Source organism: Hemitrygon akajei, chromosome 13 (genome assembly GCF_048418815.1).
Source record: "Hemitrygon akajei chromosome 13, sHemAka1.3, whole genome shotgun sequence".
NCBI lineage: Eukaryota > Metazoa > Chordata > Chondrichthyes > Myliobatiformes > Dasyatidae > Hemitrygon > Hemitrygon akajei.
Window position 1 is genome coordinate 40,339,996 of NC_133136.1, and position 18,030 is coordinate 40,358,025.

An 18,030-nucleotide genomic window follows, 5' to 3' on the forward strand; every position below is an offset into this window, starting at 1 on the left:
TGTGGAAAAGAACACCTGCGGTTCAAGCCTTTACACATGGCACTAAACTCCTAGTTTAGTAGGTAACAGTGAGGTCTACTCTCTTTTATACTGCTGTACAGATATCGAGTTACTGGAGAAATATAACCAGCGGATTATAGTATCAGCCAAATGCACTTCACGATCAAATGAACTAATGTCAAACTCCTCTTGTAAGCAAACTGCCCCAGTATTGAATCTTTAGACACTCAGCTACATTGATCAGATGACAATCCTTGCACGCAAGACAGTAGATTCCCAAAACATACACAACGCTCCATGCTTTGCATGGAAAGAATTTTTTTTAAAAAAAATCAAGAATAAGCTTAGTCTCCTTGAATAAAAGCAGTAAAGTCACTCACTCTTGGGAAACTACAGGCTGTGAATGCTCCAAATGGAGAAGGAGCATGCAAGATGGTTTTGAAAATACATAGACCCTGTGTAATCAGAGGAAGAAGCCAAACATTTACAAACTGTCCCTTCAATCACCTGCCTCGTTGTCGCAAAATAGCAATGCTTACACCTGAGAGCCACAAGTTCAAACAAGTTAATCACAAGGAAGCAGACATCGTGGGTTTTCTCCAGGCGCTCCGGTTTCTTCCCACAGTCCAAAGACGTACCGGTTGGTAGGTTAACTGGTCATTGTAAGTTATCCCATGATTATGCTAGGACTGCACTGGGGGATCGCTGGGCGGCGTGATTTGAGGGGCCGGAAGGGCCTTTCACACTGTATTTCAATAAGTTAATAAATAAATAAAGCAAACGATTTGGCACAGAGGGAGCAACAGGAATGGACGTCACAGGTAGTCAGCAGCACAACTATCATCTTGGGTATATTTAAACAATTAATTCTCCTCAAAATTAGCAATTAGTTCAAATATGAATTGGAATATCGAGAATCTGACAGCCGTCAGGAAAACACAATATTATTTTTAACTTCATTACTGGCACTGACGTCCTCGAGAATGAGGACACTTGTTACGACTTGGCTTTGGAAACTAAAACATAATCCAACAGTCTCAGCAAACCAATGGCAATTCCTTGTTTCAGAATGCAAGTAGTTTAGCACACCAGATTGGCATCGGGTGCCACACTATATTGCGAAAATGCCGGGGCCAACATTGAACCAAGAGTGCAGTGACCGGAACATAACGTTCAGCTAATGCGCTCACCTGATTTAAGTAGGTTTAAAAACAACATAATCCACTCTGCTGAACCACTTCCACAGAAATTCCACGTACCGATCCCGCTGCCCTCTTCATCCGCATAACCAACCGCACTCAAGGGCTCCCGAACCTCCGTCTTACTGGAAACTGGGCAGACGCGACGTGACGTCACCGCACCAAGTGCGCAGGCGCACTCCGCGCGGCCCGATCCGCACGAGGGCGTCAATTGAGTCATTACGAAACTGCCCGTTGGCAGCAACGCCCGAAGGCTAATGCCGTACGTAAAATCTGTTGACGTGCTATTGAACAGAATTTACTTTATTGTGTTACTTTTTTTTTCCAACTTTAATTAAAAGTTCCACAGAGGCGCAACATAGGCCGCACGGAGTTTGTAAGCCGCTCAGCATTCGGCTGATTGACCCTCCCCAGACCCCGCCTACCGCAATGACGCTTTACCTTGTCCACACTGTTGTATTCTGTAATTGCTTTGCCTTTTACAGTGAATGCATCTTCATCCAAATGTCTCCTGTTTCTCTTTCAACTGGTACAGCGCAACAAAGTACATTCGACACTTACTACTTTTGTTTCAAATTTCTATCAGCTGCAGATTTTCTTGTGCCCCAGTAGTTTTCAGTGCCAGCAGCTCCTTTGTGTTATGTGGCCATGGGTCAGAGATTCCCTGTCCTGGAAGGTCACTGATGCAAGATATTTAACTCTTCTTCAGTCTTCACTGAGTTGCCTGATTGCTATTTATTTAATAAAATATCGATAAGTTGTATTTTTAAATAACCCTTAAGATTCAGGATGACTTTTCCCAGTTTGAAATAATAGTGCTGGAAACACCAGCAGGTCAGGTGGAGTTAAATAGATAAAGAAAGTTAACCTTTCAGGTAAAACATTCATCAGCCCAACGTGCTGAACATTTTCAACAGGTTATGGTTTAATTTCAGACTTACAACAACTGCAGTTCTTTTAATTTGCATGTGTTCTTTCCACCCTGGTTCTGTGAGTTAGGAAAAGGCTGAAGCAGCCAAAATGAGACATATGCATACTCAACCACAGGTGGGGCAAGGGCAAAGGTGTTTGTGGTTGTGTAGATTGTGAGTTGGATCACTTTTTCTGCAATTTCTGCTAGGTTTCCACTTTTACTGAATGGACTTGAGGTTTTAATTTTTATCTCCAAGTGCTATGACATAATCTCTGTCTGGGAAGGGATAACATTTTGGGGGAAAATCAGTATGTCGGGCAGCATCTATGGAGGGAACATTTTTAGCCAAGACCCTTCATCAGGACCGTAAAGGAAGGGGGCAGAGGGCAAAATACGAAGGTGAAGGGAAGGGGAGTCGTAGAAGCTGGCAGGTGATAGGTGGAAGAAGCAAAGGGCTAAAGACAGAATCTGATGACAGTGGAGTAAAGGGAAGGAGGTGGGAAACCAGATGGAGGTGATAGGTCATGAGTGTGGGAGGAAAAGAGAGGGGCAAGAGGGCCACGAGAATGGGGGAAAAATAGAAAGGGCAGGGTGTTGCTCCTGTGTTAGGGTCTTGGCTTGTTTACTTCTTTCGATAGGTGCTGTATGAGTTGTTCAAGATATCAGCATGTGCAGATCCTCTTGTGTCGCTGACTGGGAAGTATGCTACATGCTTTGTGCTGTTTTAAACATCTTACATTTGCCGATGCCTCAGATGAACACATTATACATCATAAAAAACAGTGAATATAATCCTGATTCTGATTCTTAATTTCTGCATCCAAGCCACCAATCTAACCAAATGATCAACAAAAGAGCCCATCTCAGTGCAAATCAGAGTCAAGCAAGGCTTCATCGTTGCCAATCACTTAGTTTGATCTTTCACACCACAATGCTGCATCTAATCTCTAGTGCTTCCTGCTATCGTGGAACAAGGCCACAGGACCACAGGACCACTAGGAAACCACTTTCACTCCAATTTCTTTCACCCTTTGCGATCAATCTGTACCATTCAGTTGATTTTTGTATCTGCTTACATTCAGAGATGCAGAAAGTCATTGACACCTTATTCTGCAACACACCCAAGACAATGGGCCTTCCTTGGAACATCCATAAATGAAAGCTGTTCCACTAACGTATTGCCTGCTGTATAATTGTGCATTACTTCATGTATCTCAGTGGGTACCTCTTCAAGTCAAAGTCAAAGTTGAGTTTATTGTTCTATGCACAGTTACAGTGAAAAACATAATTGCAGCAGCAACACAGGCACAATGCATCAGATGAACAGCAGTCACGAGGAAAACAAATTCAGCAGGAAGAACACAGGTAGAACAAAACAAGTCAATTTTATTGCAAGGCGGTCGAGGTGTTATTATGTTATAGTGATTAGGGTTTTGTCACTTAGTTCAAGAATGGAATGGTCGAAGGTAAGTTACTGTTTTTGAACCTGGTGGAGTGGGACCTCTGTCTTTTGTAGCTCCTGCATGATGGTTTCTGCAAGAAGATAACATGGCCCAGATATTAGAGAAATTTTGCTTTCTTGATGCAGCACCTCATGTAGATATGACTGACGATGGAGAGGGATGTGCCAATGATGTACTGGGTTGAGTCCATTACTCTCTGCAGCTTCTTACGTTCCTGTACATTCAAATTACCACCGGACCATGGTGCAACCAGTCAGGAAGCTTTCAACAGTACATCTGTAGAAGTTTGTTAGAGTCTTCAGTGACATATCATGGAGACCTACAGTACAGAAACAGGTCCTTTGGGCCATCTAGTCCATGCCAAAACTATTTAACCTGCCTGTTCCCATTGAAACATAGCCTTCCATTTCCCAACTATGTAACTTTCCAAGCTTCTCTTAAATGTTAAAATCGAGCTTGCATGCACCACTTCTACTGGTAGTTCATTCCACACACTCACAACCCTCTGAGTGAAGAAGTTTCCCCTCATGTCCCCTTAAACTCCTCTCCTTTCACCCTTAACCCATGGCCTCTGGTTGTAGTCCCATGCAACCTCTGTGCAAAAAAGCCTGCTATCTATACCCCTCATAATTTTGTATATCTCTATCAAATCTCCCCTCAATTATCTACATTCTAGTAGATACATTCCAGTCCCATCCTATTCAATCTTCCTTTATAAAACTCAGGTCCTCCAGACCCAGCACTATCATGGTAAATTTTCGCTGCACTCTTTCAACCTTGTTTACATCTTTCCTGTAGGTAGGTAAGCAAAACTTCACACAATACTCCAAGTTAAGTCCCCGGGGCCTGACGGAATATTCCCCAGCTGCTCCACGAGGCGAGGGAAGAGGTTGCTGAGCCTCTGGCTAGGATCATTATGTCCTCGTTGTCCACGGGAATGGTACCGGAGGATTGGAGGGAGGCAAATGTTGTCCCCTTGTTCAAAAAAGGTAGTAGGGATAGTCCGGGTAATTATAGACCAGTGAGCCCTATGTCTGTGGTGGGAAAGCTGTTGGAAAAGATTCTTCGAGATAGAATCTGTGGGCATTTAGAGAATCATGGTTTGATCAGGGACAGTCAGCATAGCATTGTGAAGGGTAGATCGTGTCTAACAAGCCTGATAGAGTTCTTTGAGGAGGTGACCAGGCATATAGATGAGGGTAGTGCAGTGGATGTGATCTACATGGATTTTAGTAAGGCATTTGACAAGGTACCACACGGTAGGCTTATTCAGAACGTCAGAAGGCATGGGATCCAGGGAAGTTTGGCCAGGTGGATTCAGAATTGGCTTGCCTGCAGAAAGCAGAGGGTCGTGGTGGAGGGAGTACATTCAGATTGGAGGGTTGTGACTAGTGGTGTCCTACAAGGACCGGTTCTGGGACCTCTACTTTTTGTTAATTATATTAATGACCTGGATGTGGGGGTAGAAGGGTGGGTTGGCAGATGACACAAAAGTTGGGGGTGTTGAGGATTGTCGAAGATTGCAGGGAGACATTGAAGGATGCAGAAGTGGGCTGAGAAGTGACAGATGGAGTTCAACCCGGAGAAGTGTGAGGTGGTACACTTTGGAAGGACAAACTCCAAGGCAGAGTACAAAGTAAATGGCAGGATACTTGGTAGTGTGGAGAAGCAGAGGGACCTGGGGGTACATGTCCACAGATCCCTGAAAGTTGCCTCACAGGTAGATAAGGTTGTTAAGAAAGCTTATGGAGTGTTAGCTTTCATAAGTCGAGGGATAGAGTTTAAGAGTTGCAGGGTATTAATGAACATAGAACAAAGAATAGTATAGCACATTACAGGCCCTTCGGCCCACAATGTTCTGCTGACCCTCAAACACTGCCTCCCATATAACCCCCCACCTTAAATTCCTCCATATACCTGTCTAGTCATCTCTTAAACTTCACTAGTGTATCTGCCTCCACCACTGACTCAGACAGTGGTGAGTAAAAAACCTTCCTCTAATATCCCCCTTGAACTTCCCTCCCCTTACCTTAAAGCCATGTCCTCTTGTACTGAGCAGTGGTGCCCTGGGGAAGAGGCACTGGCTATCCACTCTATCTGTTCCTCTTAATATCTTGTACACCTCTATCATGTCTCCTCTCATCCTCCTTCTCTCCAAAGAGTAAAGCCCTAGCTCTCTTAATCTCTGATCATAATCCATACTCTCTAAACCAGGCAGCATCCTGGTAAATCTCCTCTGTACCCTTTCCAATGCTTCCACATCCTTCCTATAGTGAGGCGACCAGAACTGGACACAGTGCTCCAAGTGTGGCCTAACCAGAGTTTTATAGAGCTGCATCATTACATCGTGACTCTTAAACTCTATCCCTCGACTTATGAAAGCTAATACCCCATAAGCTTTCTTAACTACCCTATCTATCTGTGAGGCAACTTTCAGGGATCTGTGGACATGTACCCCCAGATCCCTCTGCTTCTCCACACTACCAAGTATCCTGCTATTTACATTATGAAACAGCATTATGAAGGACTCCATGCTCCCCTCAAATAATCTCTTCTCCCTCCTGCTGTCTCGGAAAAGGCTCTGAAGCATTCAGGCTCTTACGACCAGACTTATATAACAGTTTCTTCCCCCAAGCTATCAGATTCCTCAATACCCGAAGCCTGGACTGACACCTTGCCCTACTGTCCTGTTTATTATTTATTGTAATGTCTGCACTGTTTTTGTGCACTTTATGCAGTCCAGTGTAGGTCTGTAGTATAGCTTTCTCTGGTTTTTTTTATTACATAGTTCAGTCTAGTTTTTTGTACTGTGTCATGTAAACCATGGTCCTGAAAAATGTTGTCTCATTTTTACTATGCACTGTACCAGCAGTTATGGTCGAAATGACAATAAAAGTTGACTTGACTTGACTTGATTTACTTTGTACTCTGCCTTGGAGTTTGTCCTTCCAAAGTGTACCACCTCACACTTCTCCGGGTTGAACTCCATCTGCCCCTTCTCAGCCCACTTCTGCATCCTATCAATGTCTCCTTCAATCTTCAACAATCCTCTAAACTATCTACAACACCACCAACCTTTGTATTGTCTGCAAACTTGCCAACCTAATAAAAATCACGAAAAGTAGAGATCCCAGAACAGATTCTTGTGGGACACCACTAGTCACAACCCTCCAATCGGAATGTACTCCCTCCACCACGACCCTCTGCCTTCTGCAGGCAAGCCAATTTTGAATCCACGTGGCCAAACTTCCCTGGATTCCATGCCTTCTGACATTCTGAATAAGCCTACCGTGTGGAATCTTGTCAAATGCTTTACTAAAATCCATGTAGATCACATCCACTGCACTGCGCTCATCTATATGCCTGGTCACCTCCTCAAAGAACTCTATCAGGCTTGTTATACACGATCTGCCTTTCACAAAGCCATGCTGACTGTCCTTGATCAGACCATGATTCTCTAAATGCCCATAGGTCCTATCTCTAAGAATCTTTTCCAACAGCTTTCCCACCACACATGTAAGGCTCACTGGTCTGTAATTACCTGGACTATCCCTACTACCTTTTTTGAACAAGGGGACAACATTCACCTCCCTCCAATCCTCCGGTACCATTCCTGTGGACAATGAGGACATAAAGATCCTAGCCAGAGGCTCAGCAATCTTTTCCCTCGCCTCGTGGAGCAGCCTGGGGAATATTCTGTCAGGCCCCGGGGACTTATCCATCCTAATGTATTTTAACAACTCCAACACCTCCTCTCCCTTAATATCAACATGCTCCAGAACATCAACCTCACTCATATTGTCCTCATCATCAAGTTCCCTCTCATTGGTGAACACCGAAGAGAAGTATTCATTGAGGACCTCGCTCACTTCCACAGCCTCCAGGCACATCTTCCCACCTTTATCTCTAATCGGTCCTACCTTCACTCCTGTCATCCTTTTGTTCTTCACATAATTGAAGCATACCGTGGGGTTTTTCCTTACCCTACTTGCCAAGGCCTTCTCATGCCCCCTTCTTGCTCTTCTCAGCCCCTTCTGAATCTCCTTTCTTGCTATCCTATATTCCTCAATAGACCCATCTGATCCTTGCTTCCTAAACCTCATGTGTGCTGCCTTCTTCCACCTGACTAGATTTTCCACTTCACTTGTCACCCATGGTTCCTTCACCCTACCATTCTTTATCTTCCTCACTGGGACAAATTTATCCCTAACATCCTGCAAGACATTGACCACATGTCCATAGTACATTTTCCTGCAAAAACATCATCCCAAATCACACCCGCAAGTTCTAGCCTTATAGCCTCGTAATTTGCTCTTCCCCAATTAAAAATTTTCCTGTCCTCTCTGATTCTATCCTTTTTCATGATAATGCTAAAGGCCAGGGAGTGGTGATCACTGTCCCCCAGATGCTCACCCACTGATAGATCTGTGACCTGACCCGGTTCGTTACCTAATACTAGATCAAGGATGGCATTCCCCCTAGTCGGCCTGCCAACATACTGTGACAGGAATCCATCCTGGACACACTTAACAATCTCTGTCTCATCTAAGCCCTTGGAACTAATCAAGTGCCAATCAATATTAGGGAAGTTAAAGTCACCCATGATACCAACCCTGTTATTTTTGCACCTTTCCAAAATCTGCCTCCCAATCTGCTCCTCGGTATCTCTGCTGCTACCAGGGGGCCTATAGAATACCCCCATAGAGTAACTGCTCCCTTCCTGTTCATGACTTCCACCCATACTGACTCAAAAGAGGATCCTGCTACATTACCCACCCTTTCTGTAGCTGTAATAGTATCCCTGACCAGTAATGCCACCCCTCCTCCCCTCCCCCCCCCCTTTTAAAGCACTGAAATTGAGGAATATTGAGAATCCATTCCTGCCCTTGTGCCAGCCAAGTCTCTGTAATGGCCACTACATCATAATTCCATGTATGTATCCAAGCTGTCAGTTCATTACCTTGGTTCTTGATGCTTCTTGCATTGAAGTACACACACTTTAGCCCTTCTACCTTACTACCTTTACATCCTTTATTCTGCTTCTGTTTCCTCAAAGCCTCGATATGTTAGATCTGTCTTTACTCCATGCACTTCTTTCACTGCTCTATTGCTCCGGGTCCCTTCCCCCTTGCAAATTAGTTAAAACCCTCCCGAACCATGCTAGCAAACCTATGCAGGTCTATGTAGCTGCAAACCATGCAGCTCTGTAAAAATCTGGTTTGGCCACAACTGGAGTACAGTGACCAGTTCTGGTCGCCTCACTATAGGAAGGATGTGGAAGCATTGGAAAGGGTACAGAGGAAATTTACCAGGATGCTGCCTGGTTTAGAGAGTATAGATTATGATCAGAGATTAAGGAAGCTAGGGCTTTACTCTTTGGAGAGAAGAAGAATGAGAGAAGACATGATAGAGGTATACAAGATATTAAGAGGAATAGATAGGGTTGACAGCCAGCGCCTATTCCCCAGGGCACCACTGCTCATTACAAGAGGACATGGCTTCAAGGTAAGGAGTGGGAAGTTCAAGGGGGATATTAGAGGAAGGTTTTTTACTCAAAGAGTGGGTTGGTGCATGGAATGCACTGCCTGAGTCAGTGGTGGAGGCAGATACACTAGTGAAATTTAAGAGACTATTAGACAGGTATATGGAGGAATTTAAGGTGAGGGGTTATATGGGAGGCAGGGTTTAAGGGTTGGCACAACATTGTGGGCCAAAGGGCCTGTACTGTGCTGTACTGTTCTATGTTCTATGAGGCCTCACCAACATCTCATACAACTTCAACATAACATCTATCTTCTGTACTCAGTATATTGATTTATGAAGGCCAATGTGGCAATAGCTTTCTTTATGACCCTATCTACCTGTGACACTACTTTCAACGAATTATATAGTCCCTGATCCTTTTGTTCTACCACACTCCTCAGTGCCCTACTGTTCACTGTGTAAGACCTCCCCTGGTTGGTCCCACTGCAGAGCAACGCATCATGTTTGTCTGTATTCAATTCCAAATGTCAAACCTCATTAACCATCTAAGTAAAGATGTTGGCCTGCCTTTCCTTGTGATTGCATCTTATGTGCAGGGCCCATGACAGGCCATCCAATATATAAACTCCCAGGAATTTAAAGCTACTGACTTTATCCAGTGCTAATCACCTAATGTAGAATGGTGCATGTCTATTCCCTCTTCCCCTTCCTGATGTTAACAATCTGTGCTTTAGTTTTACTGATGTCGAATGAGAGATTGTTGTTGCAGCACCACTTAACCAAGTGTACTTATCTCGCTCCTTTACGTTGACTCATCACCACCAATGGTTTGCCTAACAAGAAAGTTCAAAATTCAAAGTATATTTATTATCAAAGTATGTATGTTATATACAACCTTGAGATTTGTCTCCTTATGGGCAGCCACAAAACAAAGAAGTCCAATAAACCCCACTGTAACTACACTGGTCCAATGATATAATAGCCACGCACCATACAGATGTCCTTGAAGATTTATTTTTATCTCTCTCTCTCTCTCTTTCTTCAGCAGATACCGTGAAAACTACAAGAAAATAAAGGACATAAAAGGTTTGAAGCATACATCTCTCAGTCTTTTAATGTCTCTCAAGCTAGTGTCCACCGATAAACAGGCCCAAAACACGTTAGTACAACAGATGTGTGCTGAAATCAAACAAAATCACTGAAAACATATCACACTGTCTATGTAAAGGCACATCAACAACATTATACACAATATAAACAAATGAAAACAATTACCATGTGCGCCTCTTGGACCACATGCAGAATATGGTTATTTTGGCCACATGTTGGTTCTGACCCATAATACCACCGTCATGCCCTTACTAAACTCTGGCCATGTGACCCATTACACGCTACATTAAATAAACCTTACATAAAGAGCCAAAAATTCTTAATCAAACAATATTTTAAGGTGATCTGTTTTAAACAAATTTTTTTTATCAATGTTACCTTTTTCACATCTTATTTATTACAGCTGTTTGAACTCAAATAATCATGAATTTGTGACAGAAACATATAAAATAAACATCTCAATGGAACATGTCTCTGAGACAGTTACACCCACCAAAAAAAGGCTGTCAAACACCCAATATGCAGAGAAAAAAACAAATTATGCAAATAATAAGATTAAGCAAATATCATTTAGAACTGAAGTTCATGAAAGTGAGTCTACAGCCATGAAGCCAACCATAGCCAATTCAAGAGCCCATTAGTTGCTGGTCACAGTCTCAGTTCAGTGTAGAGATGAATAAACCTCACTGTAGGAGCAATACATCTGCTTTCTATCTGCATGGTATTCTGTGTTGCATGTTTATTATGGTAACTAGTCACACGACTGGAGGCATGGTAAAAGCAAAGTTACATCTGTGCTTTGTTCTGGGAACTGCTGCATGTCATATGTTTTGCTGACTGCTTAATTATGTCACTTCAAGACTATGTTTTGCTAGTTGCTAATAAAGGATCAAATACATTTCTTTGACTTCATGGAACATCATCATTGGATCAGTCAGAGGATTCATACAAGATTCATACAAGAATGCTAGGTTGCAAGCAGTGACAATTGGTTTGTTAGAATCGGCCGCTGCACTTGTGGATTAGTGAGCTGAACCAACCCATCCCTCGCCTCCTGCCCTGACAACTGACCTTTTCAATCTGGCCTGGCGCTTAATTCATCCAAACCTTGGGTTATTCCTTGCTCTCAGACCCAGGCCCTGCTACTTCAATATGCTCTCAGGCCCAGACCCTGCTGCCTCAATTCGGCCTGTTCCCAACCTTTCCAATTTGGCCCAGCGTTCAAATTGATCATACCTTGGGTATTTCTTCATTCTCAGACCTGGGCTTCAACTGGACTCTGCTGCATTGAATCGTCTCCAAGTCAGCTCCACTAATGGCCAAACATTGACTCTTTCCCCACTCTCATGTCTGGGCCAAGCTGCCTCAATTCAGCCTGTACACTCCACAACCATCTTGCACTTTTCAAGACTTCAGTTCATATTATAAAAATGCCACGTCAGGGGCATCTGTGTGGTTAGTCAGTGAAGAGATGTTGTTCCCAATCCTCACTGTTTGAGGTCTGCTGAAAAGTAAACCGAGAATCCAATTACAGAGAAGGTATAGAGGCCCAGGTCTTAAAGGTTGACTTACCGATTCCAACTACAATCTTGATCTTACCCCTTCCCATCTTGCCTCCAATGACAATGCCAATCCCTTTTCTCAGTTCCTGCATCTCTGCCACACCTGTTCCCAGGATGAGGCTTTCCTTTCCAGGACATCAGAGATGTCTTACTTATTCAAAGAACGGACTTACCCTTCCTCCCCAGTTGATGCTGCCCTCACCAGCATCTCCTCTATTTCCCAGACATCTGTATTCACCCCATCATCCCATTGCCTCAACAAGGATAGAATTCCTCTTGTCCTCACCTAGTACCCCCAGCGCCTCCATATCTAATATATTATTCTCTGCAACCTTCACTATTTTCAACAGGACATCAATACCAAACACATCTTTAACTGCTCCCCCCCACTCTCCACTTTCCACAGGGATTGCTCCCTCTGTGATTCCCCAGTTCATTCATCCTTCCCCACTAATATTCCTCTTGACACTTATCCCTGCAAGCAGCAGAAGCCTACGTTTCCTCCCTTACCTCCACTCAGGGCCCCACATAGTTCTTCAAGGTGAGGCAAGATTTCACCTGCAAACCTGTTGGGGTCGCCTACTGTATTTGATGCTCTCGATACAGTCTCCTCTTCATTGGTGAGACCTGATATACATTGGGAGACTGCACTGTTGAGCACCTCAGCTCCATCCGCAACAAGCTGAAATTCCTGGTGGCCAAACTTTTTAATTCCTAGCCCCATTCCCATTCTGACATGTCGGTCCACGGCCTCCTCTACTGCCACCATGAGGCCACACTCAGGTTGGAGGAGCAACACCTCATATTCCATCTAGGTAGCTTCCAACCTGATGCCATGAACATCAATTTCTCTAACTTAAAGGTAATTTTTTCCCCCTCTGCTTCCTTCCTTTTCTATTCCCCATTCTGGCCTCTTACCACTTCTCACCTGTGGTGCCTCTCCTCCTTCCCTTTCTCCCATAGTCCACTCACCCCTCCTATCAGATTCCTTCTTCTCTAGCCCTTTGCCTTTTCTACAGTACCTATCACCTCCTAGGTTCTTACTTTTTCTTATTCTGGCATCTTCCTTTCCAGTCTTGATTAAGTGTCTGTGGTAAACTATGTGTATACCTGTTTGGACACGCCCCTCTGCTGACTGCTCCTGTGGCTCAACCCACAGACCCCTGTATAAAGGCGATTGGTGGCACTGCTCCTCCCTCAGTCTCCAAGATGTTGTGGTCACGTTTGCAGCTAATAAAAGCCTATCACTTGCCTCCTGTCTCCGAGAGTTATTGATGGTGCATCAATTTTATTAGCTGCAATTTTAAAACATGGAGGGCATTTTACAACCGGACAGATTGGACATTGATCCTCAAGCTCCCGAAGCAGCCATTGCCTTTGAACTCTGGCTTGCATGCTTCCAATCGTACCTGGAAGAGATTCCCGTGACTGAGCCTGCTATCATACACAAAGTTCTCCTCTCCAGAGTCAGTCCGCGGGTATACTCCCTTATCAGAGACCTGCCGACCTACCAAGAGGCACTGGACGCCCTCAAAAGACAATACCTGCGGCTGGTGAACACCGTCTATGCAAGACATTGCTTAACGACACAGCGGCAACGGGCCGGAGAGTCGAGCGCTGAGTTTGTCCGGGCCCTACAGACACTCGTGTGGGCCTGTGACTGCAGGTGACTGACGGCAGAACAGCATGTGGAGCTCCTGGTACGAGACGCCTTCATTATGGGGATCAGGTCAGTGTACGTGTACGGGCGGCTGCTGGAAAACGCCGATCTTACCTTACATTCGACGATCGAGCTGGCCGATACGCTGGAGGCTGCTCTGCACAACACTGACGCTGTCCAGCTGCGCGATCTCCCGCTGGTCCCATGGACGCTGCAGACCCCGTCACCTGCTGGCGAATCGACCACAGCTGCTGCCACTCGTGAGCCCGTGAACTCCCCGCAACCCTCCAGCGAATCGACCACAGCCGCTGCCACTCGCGAGCCCGCAGTCGACCACGGCTCCTGCCAGTTGCAAGTCCGCGCAGTGTTACTTCTGCGGACTCGAAAAGCACCCCCGAAATCGCTGCCTGGCCCGAAAAGCTACCTGCTCCAGCTGCGGAAAGAAGGGCCACTTCGCCAAGGCCTGTAAGTCTAAACCACGAGCGGGGTCGAGCAGCGCCGCGTGCGAGGCATGGGGGTGGCCATCTTTGTCGGCGCCACCTCGCCCCGCCTCCGACCCACGGGTGCTTACCGGGCACCAAGACGGCGATTCAACTCTGGCCTCCGTAACCCTCGACCAAAGCACTCCACACCAGCTCACAAGGTCAATGATGAACATCCTGGTGGAGGGGCCTGTTTGACATGGGCAGCACTGAGAGTTTTATTCACCCGGACACTGTGCAACGCTGCATTCTCGTGACACAGCCAGTAAGCCAGAGGGTCACCATGGCTTCTGGATTGCATTCCACAGACATCCGGGGTGGTGCAGGGCACAGAATATCGGAACTTTGCGTAACTGGTCATGCCTCAACTGTGTGCCCCTGCGCTATTGGGGCTGGACTTCCAGAGCCACCTGAAAAGTGTGACAATGGAGTATGACGGGCCCCTCCCACCAATCACTGTCAGAAATCCTCAGTTTTGTGGGACTTCATCATATACCCCGCTACTGACCACACACACACCGACCCGCACATCCCACCCAACACCATGCCAACGGCCGCGCTACTGACACCACTTGCAGCCTCTCCACCCTGAAGATCCCTCCTCCACCGCTGTTCGCCAACCTGACCCCCGACTGTAAACCTGTGGCAACTAAAAGCAGGAGGTACAGCGTGGGGGGGCAGGGCCTTCATTAAGTCGGAGGTGCAGCGGCTGCTCAGGGAGGGGATCATTGAGCCAAGCACAAGTCATTGGAGGGCCCAGGTGGTCATTGTTCGGACCGGGCAGAAAAATAGGATGTCATGGACTATAGCCAGACCATCAATAGGTTCATGCAGCTTGACGTGTACCCCCTACCCCGCATCGCGGATATGGTCAATCAGATAGCCCAGTACAAGGTGTACTTGACCATAGACCTGAAATCCGCTTACCATCAGCTCCCCATCCGCCCGGAGCACCGCCCCTACACCGCCTTTGAGGCGGGCAGCAGGCTCTATCACTTCCTGCGCGTCCCCTTCGGTGTCACGAATGGTGTCTCTGACTTCAAGAGGGAAATGGACCGGATGGTGGACCAGGGCCAACTGAAGGCCACGTTCCCATACTTGGATAACATCACCATCTGCGGTCACGACTGGCAGGATCACGACACCAACCTCCAACGATTTTTCCAAGCGGCCAAAGCTCTTAACCTCACCTATAATAGGGACAATTGTGTATTCGGAACCACCCGATTTGCTATCCTTGGGTATGTCGTGGAGAACGGGGTCATTGACCCTGACCCTGACCGTATGCGCCCCCTATTGGAACTCCCTCTCCCCACCACCCTCAGAGCCCTAAAACGGTGCCTGGGCTTCTTTTCCTATTACGCCCAATGGGTCCCCCACTACGCAGACAAGGCCCGCCCCCTGGTCAAGTCCACCACATTTCCACTCTCAGCCGAGGCCTGCGCGGCATTCAGCCGCATTAAAGGGGACATTGCCAAAGCAACGATGCATGCGGTGGATGAGACCATTCCCTTCCAAGTAGAGAGTGACGCCTCCGACTTCGCGCTGGCTGCTACCCTCAATCAGGCAGGAAGGCCGGTAGCATTCTTCTCTCGTACCCTTCAGGGCCCTGAAATTCGGCACTCCACGGTGGAGAAAGAAGCCCAGGCCATAGTGGAAGCTATTAGGCACTGGAGGCACTATCTCGCCAGCAGAAGGTTCACCTTGCTGACCGACCAGCGCTCCGTTGAGTTCATGTTCAGCAACCAACAGTGGGGCAAAATCAAAAATGATAAAATTTTGAGGTGGAGAATAGAACTCTCCGCCTACAACTATGACATCCTGTACCAGCCTGGAAGGCTCAATGAGCCCCCTGATGGCCTATCACGGGGAGCTTGTGCCAGCGTGCAGTTCGACGGCTATACGCCCTCCATGCAGATCTTTGCCACTCGGGGGTCACCGGACTCTACCATTTCGTGAAAGCCCGGAACCTGCCTTACTCCCTTGAGGAAATCAGGACGATGACCAGGGACTGTCAAGTCTGCGCTGCGTTACGAATGTGGAGCAACCCTGAGGGGCTGAAGGGTGCAAAGTCGCCCCTTCCTTTTTGAGAATCGCAAGATCGCTAGTATTTCGGGTCTGAGACCCAGGAGATGAGAGAGATACACAGCATGTCAGGAAATGAGAGAGAGACACACACAGAATACACAACAAGGTGGAATGTCTCCTGACATAAGCAGAACAGAACCACTGATTACTGCTATTGTCTCTTGGAGAAGGAATTGTGTATTGAGTACTGTACTATTCATTGAAACCCCTCAGGGGACAACCAGAGTGGTCTGGTTGAGGGATTGCATCATCCCAACCTGATTGACATCTGAGACCCCGTGAGTGAGGATAAAAGACGGGTCTGGGGAACACCCCTTAGACACACCAGGAGAAACGTATGAGACCAGTGGGGGGCTTGTGTGTGTGTCCATCCTTGCCTGGGTGGCGAGTCCTCCATGGAACGGTCTAGCTAAAGGAGGGATACGGATCAAGATCGTACCAAGGAAAGTCGGCCAGTTTTTCTCTTTCTCTCTCTCTCTCCAACAATTGCAACACAGCGACGAACAAACGGCTGCAGCCTGTATGAACTGAAATGAACTTTAGATTTTCCATCGGACAATTCATTATCCCCTAGACAACGATAGAGCTTATTTCTTATTGATTATTATTATACCCGCACTTTTAGGTTTAGTATTGACGAGGTATATTATCTGTATATTTGCATTGATATTATTTTTGTGTATTTTTGCTAATAAATACTGTTAAAAATAGTATCATCAGACTCCAACGGACGCCTCTATCTTTGCTGGTAAGTAACCCAGTTACGGGGTTCGTAACAGCTGAGTGCAAACCGCACTTCTACCGTCCTGAAAAGGCACAACTTATAAAGGACACCTGCCCCTTTGAGCGACTGAGTGTCGACTTTAAGGGCCCCCTTCCCTCCACCGACCGCAATGTCTACTTTCTCAACGTAATCGACGAGTACTTGCGGTTCCCCTTTGCCATCCCCTGCCCCAATACCACTGCCACGTCCATCATAAAAGCCCTGTGCCAGCTCTTCACTCTGTTCGGATATCCCTGCTATATCCACAGTGATAGAGGGTCCTCCTTTATGAGTGACGAGCTGCGCCAGTACCTGCTGGCTAGGGGCATTGCTACTAGTAGGACCACGAGCTATAATCCCTGGGGGAATGGACAGGTGGAGAGGGAGAATGCCACTGTGTGGAAGGCCACACTCTTAGCCCTTAGGTCAAAGGGACTGCCGGTCTCTCGCTGGCAGGAGGTCCTCCCAGAGGCACTCCACTCCATCCGCTCCCTGTTATGCACGTCCACCAATGCCACCTCTCATGAGCGACTCTTTTCTTTTCCCAGGAAGTCTGCCACTGGGACCACCCTACTGGCTTGGCTGATGTCCCCAGGGCCAGTGCTGCTCCGGAAACATGCGAGGAGCAATAAATACTCTCTGATGGTCGAGAGGGTTCACCTACTTCATGTGAAGCCCCGGTATGCCTACATGGTCTTACCTGATGGGCGGGAGGACACGGTCTCTATCCGCGACCTGGCGCCCGCAGGAGCACCAGACCCCTACCCCGAACACTCCACGGTGACTATGAACCCCGTACCCACTGATGTATATATATACCCACGAGACCCCGCGCACACTCCCCTCTCAGCTGAGGCCCACGCGCACACCAAGCCCTACACAGACTCCTCACGACACTCCCATACCGGGCGCCACGCACACGCATGAGGGATTACTGACGCCTCAAGGGCTGGCACCTCAAGTCAGGCCGGAGCCAGCACAACCACCGTCTCTGGTGCAATCACCACCGATGCTACGTAGATCGCAGCGACAGACTCGACCGCCTGATAGACTTAACCTGTAAATATACTTGTGAGAAACTTCGCCCCATGGGGACTCTCTTTTAAAACAAAGGTGGGGGGGGGGGTGAATGTGGTGAACTATGTGTATACCTGTCTGGACACGCCCCTCTGCTGACTGCTCCTGTGGCTCCTCCCACAGACCTCTGTATAAAGGCGATTGGAGGCACTGCTCCTCCCAGTCTCCAAGATGCGGTCACGTTTGCAGCTAATAAAAGCCTATCGCTTGCCTCCCGTCTCCGAGAGTT

The 18,030-nt window shown here is 46.9% G+C and overlaps 1 protein-coding gene and 1 long non-coding RNA gene across 2 annotated transcripts in view; one reads left to right on the plus strand and one right to left on the minus strand.

The window, feature by feature from the left end:
* Nucleotides 1-1,373, minus strand: part of LOC140737800 (interleukin-6 receptor subunit beta-like) — a 92,313-nt gene extending 90,940 nt beyond the window's left edge. Inside the window, exon 1 of the mRNA XM_073064455.1 lies at nucleotides 1,191-1,373. The gene's annotated coding sequence lies outside the window, so the exon portion shown is untranslated. The remainder of the gene's footprint in view (nucleotides 1-1,190) is intronic.
* On the plus strand, nucleotides 1,370-17,800 carry LOC140737801 (uncharacterized). The gene is made up of 3 exons (XR_012101250.1): nucleotides 1,370-1,461; nucleotides 10,105-10,145; nucleotides 17,273-17,800. It is a non-coding gene; the product is annotated as an uncharacterized lncRNA (long non-coding RNA).
* The last annotated feature ends 230 nt before the right edge of the window (nucleotides 17,801-18,030 follow it).